Below are 9666 nucleotides of genomic sequence, written 5' to 3' on the forward strand. Positions count from 1 at the left end.
TTGATTTAAATGTTGGTATGTACCAAACATTCTTCAGGACCTCAGTTCCAAAATATATCCCAGATCACTTCAAGAATTGAAACACTTATTTTCAAGGACATTATTTATTTGTACACCAAATTTGATTAAAATCCATTCATTACTGTTTGAATTATCCCACTAAAATCCAAACAAACACACCAACACTGACAAAAACATTACTCCCTTGGGGGAAACCTTCAGATGCTACAATTTTGTTATCTGGCAACCAACTACAATTCATCACAAAAAGTAAATACCTCGGTGTATGGCTAGAAGCTGATGGATTTATGAATATGCCCAAACAAATGTATTGCTCAGGAAATTTCACAAGTGCGGCTGTATTTCAATTTTTTTCCAACTGATTTTCATTTACATAGTGCCAAATCACAACAAAGTTGCCTCAAGGCGCTTCACACAAGGAATAACCTTCCCAATCCCCAGAGCAAGCACACAGGCAACAGTGGTAAGGAAAAACTCCCTCTGAGGAATAAACCTCAAGCAGACCAGACTCAAAGGGGTGACCCTCTGCTTGGGCCATAAGTTATGTTAAGTTATGTCATTATATAATGGCAGCGCCCCCTGTGGCTGCGGCCACGCTAGCTCCCGATAGCGATGTGCATTTTATGTTAAATATGTCGTCTGTACCGTTGCAGTCTCCTACAAGAATCACATACAACAGGAGTACATTACTTGGACTGAGGAACAACACCAAGGATCTTTCAGGAGTTAACCTAGTCGTGGATCGAGAAACCCTTCTCGGACTAGGACTAGGACTAGGACACCAGCCGAAACTGGAAGCAGATGAAGTGGCAGGGGAGATTAGCATGCACCGGCGGAGGTGTGCTAGAACTAGCAAGCGAGGCTGTCGAGCTGGTATCACCAACAGACTGAAAATAAACCCTCAAAGAACTGCACTACCATCTATCCTCTTATCCAACGTTCGCTCACTGGAAAATAAAATGGACTACCTCAAGCTGGATTTAACAACACAAAGAAATGTGAGAGACTGCAACATGATCATCCTCACTGAGACGTGGCTTCACAACACCATTCCGGACAGCACTATTCATCTGGAAGGGCTAACAACATTCCGATCGGACAGAAACCACGCCAGCACGGGTAAATCTCAGGGAGGTGGTGTGTGCATTTACATCAATAACAACTGGTGCACAAACGCTGCAGTCATCACAAGCCACTGCTCAGAAAACATTGAGTTTTTAACCCTTAACTGCCGCCCGTTCTACCTGCCGAGGGAATTCAACACCGTCAATATCACAGCTGTTTACATTCCACCCAGTGCAAACAAAGGAAGCGCTCTCCATTCTGTGTCTGTGAGTACACTACAAAACACACACCCGGACTCGGGCAACTTAAAAACAGTACTGCCACACTATCACAAGCATGTGAACTTTGCAACAAGGGGGGAGAACACACTCGACCAGGTCTACACAAACATCAGACAGGCTTTCAGAGCAGTTCCACACCCCCACCTGGGATCATCAGACCATCTCTCTGTTATGCTAATTCTAGCCTACAGACCTCTGTTGACGAGGAGCAAACCAGTTGTGAAGCAGATCAGGGCCTGGCCAGAGGGAGCCACAGCAGCTCTACAGGACTGTTTTGAAAGCACAGACTGGTTTGTTTTCAGGGAGGCGGCTACCACCAACCAACACGTCAACCTCACCGAATACACAGACTCGGTAATTGGATACATAACAAAATGCATGGAAGATGTAACCGTCACCAAGGACATTACAGTAAGAGCAAACGAAAAACCCTGGTTCACCAGGAAGGTACGTGAGCTCCTGAGAGCACGCAACACTGCTTTCAAGTCTGGGGATAAGGAGGCCGTCAAGTCAGCCAGGGCCGACCTGCACCGGGGCGTAAGAGCAAGCGTGCCTATGGACAGAAAATCAACTCTCACTTCACAGACACAAAAGACCCAAGACGCCTGTGGCAAGGCATCCAGTCAGTCACAGACTACAAGCCAGCCCCCCCCACCGTGTGAGGACAACACAGACTTCCTCAACTCACATAACACCTTCTTCAGCCAGTTTGAAGAAAATAACACAACACCTACAAAAGCCCCCGTCAGCCCAGACAACATAACACTTCAACTGGACCCAGCGGACGTGAGGATGACCCTACTCAAGGTGAACCCCAGAAAAGCTGCAGGTCCAGACAACATACCCGGGCATGTGCTCAGAGACTGTGCAGACTCACTCACCGATGTCCTCACAGACATTTACAACATCTCTCTGAACCAAGCCACCATACCAGCAAGCTTCAAAGCTACCACCATTGTACCACTACCAAAGAAGTCACCAGCATCATCACTAAACGACTACAGACCCACAGCACTCTCTCCCATCATGATGAAGTGCTTTGAAATACTGGTAAAGGCTTACTTACATAACATCCACCCTCCCCACTACTCTGGACCCATATCAATTTGCCTACCGCCCCAAGCGCTCCACTGATGACGCCATAGCAACAGCACTCCACCTCTGCCTGGCTCATCTGGAGAACAAAAACAGTCACGCACGGATGCTGTTTATCGACTTCAGTTCCGCGTTCAACACTGTCATCCCCCAACATCTGGTAGACAAGCTGAGTGCAATAGGCATCAACACTGTGCAACTGGCTGCTGGACTTCCTCACAAACAGACCGCAGACAGTCAGAGTCGGCAACAACTCCTCAGCGACCACCATCATAAACACCGGGGTGCCGCAAGGATGTGTGCTATCTCCTCTGCTGTTCACACTGATGACCCATGATTGCTGTGCCAGATTTGCAACGAATCACATCATCAAATTCGCCGATAACACAACAGTGGTGGGCCTCATCAGAGACGACGACGACTCAGCATACAGAGAGGAGGTACACCAACTCATCAACTGATGTGAGAGGAACAACCTGCTACTCAACGTCATCAAAACAAACAAAATAACTGTGGACTTCAGGAAAGAACAACCAACACACATCCCACTCATCATCAGTGGCAGTGCTGTGGAGTCTGTGAAAAGCACAAAGTTCCTTGGAGTGCACATCACAGATGACCTCACATGGACCACAAACACTGCCCCCCTGGTCAAAAAAGCACAGACACGACTCCACTTCCTGCGGAGGATGAGAAGAGCTGACCTCCCCACATCTGCACTCACCACCTTCTACAGGGGTGCCATTGAGAGCATCCTGACCAGCAGCCTCTCTGTCTGGCACGGCAGCTGTTTAGCTGCGGACAAGAAGGCACTACAGGGGGTAGTGAGGACTGCAGAAAAGATCACCAGATCACCCCTACCAGCCATTCAGGACCTGTACACTTCGCACTGTTCCAAGAGAGCAATGAACATCATCAAAGACTCCACTCACTCAGCACACAAAACACAAACTGTTCTCCCTACTACCATCAGGGAAGCGCTACTGCAGCATGCGGTGCCGCACAAGCAGACTGGGAAACAGCTTCTTTCCACAAGCCATCAGACTCATTAACACACTGAAGAAAACTACAACACACTGAACATTTCAAAGACACTGAAGAACATTCCATGAACACTTCATTTCACCATGTCACTTGCACTTTACTCTTCGCACCTTACATACTGCATCTACACTACTGCACATAACCTGTATGTGCACTGATTGTACTTCTGCTGCTGTGTGATTTTGTGTGTGTTTTTATTGTGCATGTCTGTATCAGTATGTTAGTATTTTTTACTGCACATGTGTGTGTGTGTGTGGTTGTGAGTGAAATGTGTCAGAGAGAGAAATGTAAATTCATGTATCAGTATGTTAGTTTTTACTGCACATTGTGTGTGTATGTGTGTGTGTGTGTGTGTGTGTGTGTGTGAGTGTGATTATTTTCAATGTCTTATCTATATGTTTAGTTTAACTGCACATTGGAGACCGGTCAAACACAATTTCAATCTTCTGTGCTAACCCTGTTACATAGATTTTTGACAGTAAAGTACACTTTGACTTTGATGTTAAGCGTATGTTGTTCTGGTCATATTGTATCAGTTATAGACTGCTCTCCTCTTTGGTTCAAGACTTCTGCTGCTGTTATGAATAAGATCTGTGCTGCTTACAATAAATCCCTGTGTAGATTATCGATTTCTAAAAGATCAAGTGCAAGTGAAATATTTGTTAATTTGTCATCACCATCTTTTGGTGAATTGATGAGAAAGAATGTGTATAGCTTTAAAACCAGACTGTTAAAGAGTAAAAAGGCATTTCTGGAAAGCATTAAGAAAGCAATAAGATTTTATATGTATGATGTTTATGTTGTAGTTTTTAATGTTTTACATATTCTTGTTGACCAACTGAGATGCTGGTGACCTCTTGTGGTGCTTGTTTTAAGTAGCAGGACTGTTTTACACACACACACACACACACACACACACACACACACACACACACACACACACACACACACACACACACACACACACACACACACACACACACACACACACACACACACACACATTGCAGACCACTCAGAACAAAGAACAAATATATGCTAAATGCCCCTTCCAGAACCCACACAGAGTTCACTGAATTTAGAGCAAGTTAAGCAAGTTAATAGTGGAAATCCGTGGTCAGCAAGTTCCCCGTCTTTCTTTATTCCTTTTGTTAAATGTTTTGGACTAAATCAATTTTTTGGTCTTTCTTACATTGGTTCTTGTTTATGGGACAGTTTACCTAGTCATGTCAAATCTGTGTCAAACAAAGTCCATTTTAAATCCGAAGTTAAAGATTTTTTATTCCATAATGTTTTTATCATTGGATCCAGTTCTTTTATTTACTCCTAGTCTATCTATGCCAAATCAACATGCAGATCCAACACTGTGACCCCAAGTGAAAAAGGGAGAAGCTGAAAGAACTTACTACAAACTTTTATATTGCAGAAACCTAAAAATTGTTTTATCTTCTAGAAAGTATTAGTTTCAGTCCATACAGTAATCTTTTGTCCTCTTCTGCTAAGATTCATCTGCATCTTGGTCAGTCTTTGGCAGCATACATCACTTCACCCCCACGTGAGGTTCATCTGCTTCAACTCGGCCATTGCTCTTCTCCATGTTGTTTTAGGATGTCTTTGTTTCCAGTTGTAGACCATCTCAGGCAGCCGCAGGGATCAGTGTTCCATGAAGGACCAAGTTGGTTCAGGTTTTTCTTGCTTTCAATCACCTCAGCAGGTGATTTCACAGATGACCAGAACTTGCTCCATGGTAAAACCTGCACCGTCTTGGCCCTTCATGGCACACTGATGCCCACCCCTGACCTAAGGGTTAAATAGACGTAAATGGACTGCATTTATGTAGCGCTGTTCCATCTGCATCAGACACTCAAAACGCTTTACACATCAGTGCCTCACATTCACGAAGTAAGGCTTTTGCCATGCAAGGAGCCCACGACACACCGGGAGCAACTAGGGCTCCCAATGGTATCCCAGTGGTAACCGTTGTTACCATTGGGATTATGGTCCTAGCCACCTCAAGTGCTGATATTTAATTTTCACACCATACCATGAGATTTGTTCTTCCAGTAGAGCTCATTGGAGACTTTTTTGGGACTGATTATCCCACATATTCTTCTTAGACATCCATTTAAAAAAAAACATCCAGTGATGTCATGTCACTTTGGACAAGACAGACTTCACACAACTATTATACCACCATGTCTTGGTTTGGAAACCGTATATTGGTCACCCTGTCTGGTAAATGCACTGTGAGTGTTCCTTCATCTTGCTTTGATGTCTTTGCTGGCAGGTATCTATATTGATAAGCTTCCCAGATCACTAAATTCTGACACTGACTGGTGTGTGTATGTGTGTGTGTTGAGCTGATGCACATCACTTTAGTTTTACAGGGGTTGATGTATGTCTGTCTGCCATCTTCAGTAGATGTCAAGATCTTCTAGCTGAGAATCAAATAACCATTTTTTAATGGAATTTTCATGAGTATTTTACCCCTGCGACCCGATGCCGGATAAGCAGATGAAGATGTACGAGTATGTATGAATATTTTACCTTATATTGTGATAAAGCAATTGAAGTGTCTTGTCCAAGTACACAGACAGGTAACGTGACCAAGAACTACATATTTGAGGACGGCACACTGAAGTAATGTTGCTTGAGTTGAGAAATGGCTTGGGAACCTCCACATGGTTAATAGCAGATGATTTGATGGTAAGATCATCAATATTGGGCAAGTCTGCCTATTTATCAGTGAAAGAAGGATTTCGACAACAAGCAGAGTAATGTCTCGAGTATTTTTGGAAACTTCTCTGCTTGTACCATTTGAAATTTTCCCAATGAAATATTCTGTTCTGCTCCACTCAAAGGTCCAGCTAGTTTTGAATCACTGAAGCTTGCAGTACTTTGCAAATACAACAAAAAATACAAAGCTAATTTTGACATTGATGCTCAACACATCTGAGACGACAGACTGATTATTCCTCAGTATGTGACTCCTTACCACTTAAAACCATTCACACAACCTCAGTCTTCCTTAGTCAACTGCCTGTTTGAATTCAGATATTTTTCAAATATAGTTAGGTACTTTATTCCCGAGTCTCGTTTACTATCTAGTGTCCATGAAAGTACTATTGTGACTTTGTATTACTGCTTTTAATGAAGTCTGTTTGCAGTTTTCATTCTGCAGGAATGATATTGAAGGTGGCAGGTTTGATTGACACTCCAAAATATTCCAGACCATTCACTGTCAACATACTGCTCAAATAAACCCCACATTTCATGTTCAAACAAGTCCCTCGCTAAAATTTTAGATCATATGACCTGTCTGCTGTCCTGTTACACGCTGGCAGGACATTGACCTTTCCGATGTGACATAAAACTAGAATAATAGAGCTTTGTTTAAAGTGATCTTGACCACTGTCAAGACTTAGTGCTAAAGGTGGACCAAATCCACTCTGAGAACCTTTTGGATGCAAAAAAAAAAAAAAAAAATTACATTTAAGGTACATTTCAGACAGACCTTAATTCTTCATTGATATTATCTTGCTTACATCCATAAACAGTTACATAGAGACCAGAGCGTACACCCCCAGCAGTCAATAATTATAATGCATCAATAAATTTAACTCTGTCACATCACAATTCCATTACAGAAGATAATTTTTAGTAATGAAAGCATTTGTAAGCTGTAAAGCCACCAATGAGGTGACGTCCCTGAGACAAACAGGTTTGTCAACATTACTGGCAAGGGCGTAGGTTTGGTCTCAGCTTTGGTAGGGACAATACCACCCCCACCCCCCCGGCCCCCCTGCCCACCACCACCCCCTAACCCACTCATACCATTAGACGCACAAGTACAGCATAATACATAACATATGACGACATAATGCTGAATAATTTAACACTTTATTTACAATATTAAGTGTGTAGGCAAAACAAACAAATAGCTTAAATAACAAAATTGCACCCAAATCACGAATCTATTCTATAGGCCTACACCTGAGAGAACAAGACAACAACAAAAAATATACTTGTGGAGCTAAAAAAAAAAAAAAAAAAAAAAAAAAAAGTTTTTGCAACCAAGATGTATAATCTATTCTCTTCATCAATAATGCAGTTGTAGGTATCTGGCAACCTAATTTGCCAAAAAAAAAAAAAAAAAAAAGGGATTTCCAATAACATATATGGTGTATTACGGTAAACGTAAGCCTGTGATGTCATAACGCAGAGGAAAAACACGGAAGTTTCACACTAGTGCGCCGCTGATTCTCATTACCGTAAATTCTCATGTAAGCCCTCACTCAGAAAAATTTCAACACTGACAGCAAGCCAAGAACCCGTGCTTTCCAACAGTATGCTATATGTTGCATATATTATGGTAAAGTGCGTTTGGTGACTTTTGAAACGAGGGAAAAGTATGAAAAAGAGTGCAAAACTGACAGAAAAGTACAGAGACAGACAGCAAACATAAATGTAGTAATTTTTGAGGAAAGGCAGGGTGTTAGTGTCATTTGTGAAGGTGTTTGTGTGGGTGTGCAGTTTATTTTAAGTGTGGCGCACAGCATTGTTCGCAAGCCCCGCCCTTCTTGTTTTTCTGCACCGGAGCAGTGTTGCCAGATATGAAATATGAAACTATCGTACCAAAACCTCAAAATTATCGTATTTTGGGAGAAATTATCGTACACAAACAAAACGCATACAACGTAGCTATTTTTGCGTTTTTTTTTTTTTTAATTTACAAAGAATTTTGTCACATTTTTAAACAGTAATTATAGTAATGGGGAAACTATGGCACAGAAAGATCACAAATGCACTACCAGACATAGAATATTTTTTTTTTCTGTGAAGGGACACAACAGTGTCAATTACCAGACTAGAAAGAGTCGATTTCAACCTTGAGGGTCGCTGTCCGTCATCCGATGCCATGGACACTTGTGCAGATTTTGTTGAACACAGAAAAAATGTTGACACCATCCATAAGGAACTTGAACCTTTTTTTTATTTTCCTTGTATATCTCTTTGCTCTTGTGTTTTGTTCGTTTGTTATTGCATTTGTTGAAATAAAGTTTCGAAAAAAAAAAAAAAAGATGTTGGCTGGGGAATCTCTGTCCTGCAGAGATTGGATGGGAACTTGTATAGAGAGGGGGGCTGGCTTTCAAAGACGTTGTCCCGGGCGGCCAAAGCCAGCAGCAGCCCTGTGTGTGGTGTGTCTTTGATGCCGCCTGAGTGCAACGCCTGCAAAATGATTCTTGGGTGTCAGAGAGAGATGCGTGTTTGGGCAACCAACTGAAATTATCGTACATATTGGATTTTTTCCCATTATTGATCGTACAGAGGGCAAAACTATCGTACAAATACGATAATTATCGTACATCTGGCAACACTGCACCGGACCCACCCATCCTCTGTGCTCCGGGACCTCCCACTTTACAAATGAAGCACTGCCTGCCACGAGATGCGCTTTGTTTACATCCATGTGAGAAGAACGTGAGCCAATGAAATTGCAACATGGTAACCCTGTCACTCTGGCACGTCGAAAACACAAAACGTGACGACTAAAATTATAGTATCGAGTTCGCAAAAAAATAGTGAATGATTTTGATATATAAAAAATGCTAAATATTGGTAGGGACTATTTTGCCATCCCAAAATATTGGTTGTGACTTGTCCCTATGGTCCATATGCAAACCTACGCCCCTGATTACTGGTTTAGCAGGTGTGGTGGCCAAATGGTTAATGCGTTTGGTTTTAATGCAGAAGGTTCCGGGTTCAAATCCCACCCCTGCCATATTTCTCTATCTCAATGTGGAGTTGCGTCAGGAAGGGCATCCCCATAAAACCTATGCCAATTCAACATGCAGATCCATCTTGGATTTGCTGTGGCGACCCCGAGTGCAAACAAGGGAGCAGCCGAAGAGACTTACTTTTTCTATCTAGTCACTTTTATTTCTTTACATTTATTCAATTGTTCATAATTATTTGTCATTTTTCAGTTTGCTTGCTTAACTAATCAATATTTACTATTATTATTATTATTATTATATTATTATTAATTATTATTATTATTATTATTATTATTATTATATTATATTATTATTAATAATAATAATAATAATAATTTTTAATTATCTCCTGATCATTTCGTTACCTCAACTTTCAAAGGACT

This window comes from Thalassophryne amazonica, chromosome 15 (genome assembly GCF_902500255.1).
Source record: "Thalassophryne amazonica chromosome 15, fThaAma1.1, whole genome shotgun sequence".
Taxonomy (NCBI): domain Eukaryota; kingdom Metazoa; phylum Chordata; class Actinopteri; order Batrachoidiformes; family Batrachoididae; genus Thalassophryne; species Thalassophryne amazonica.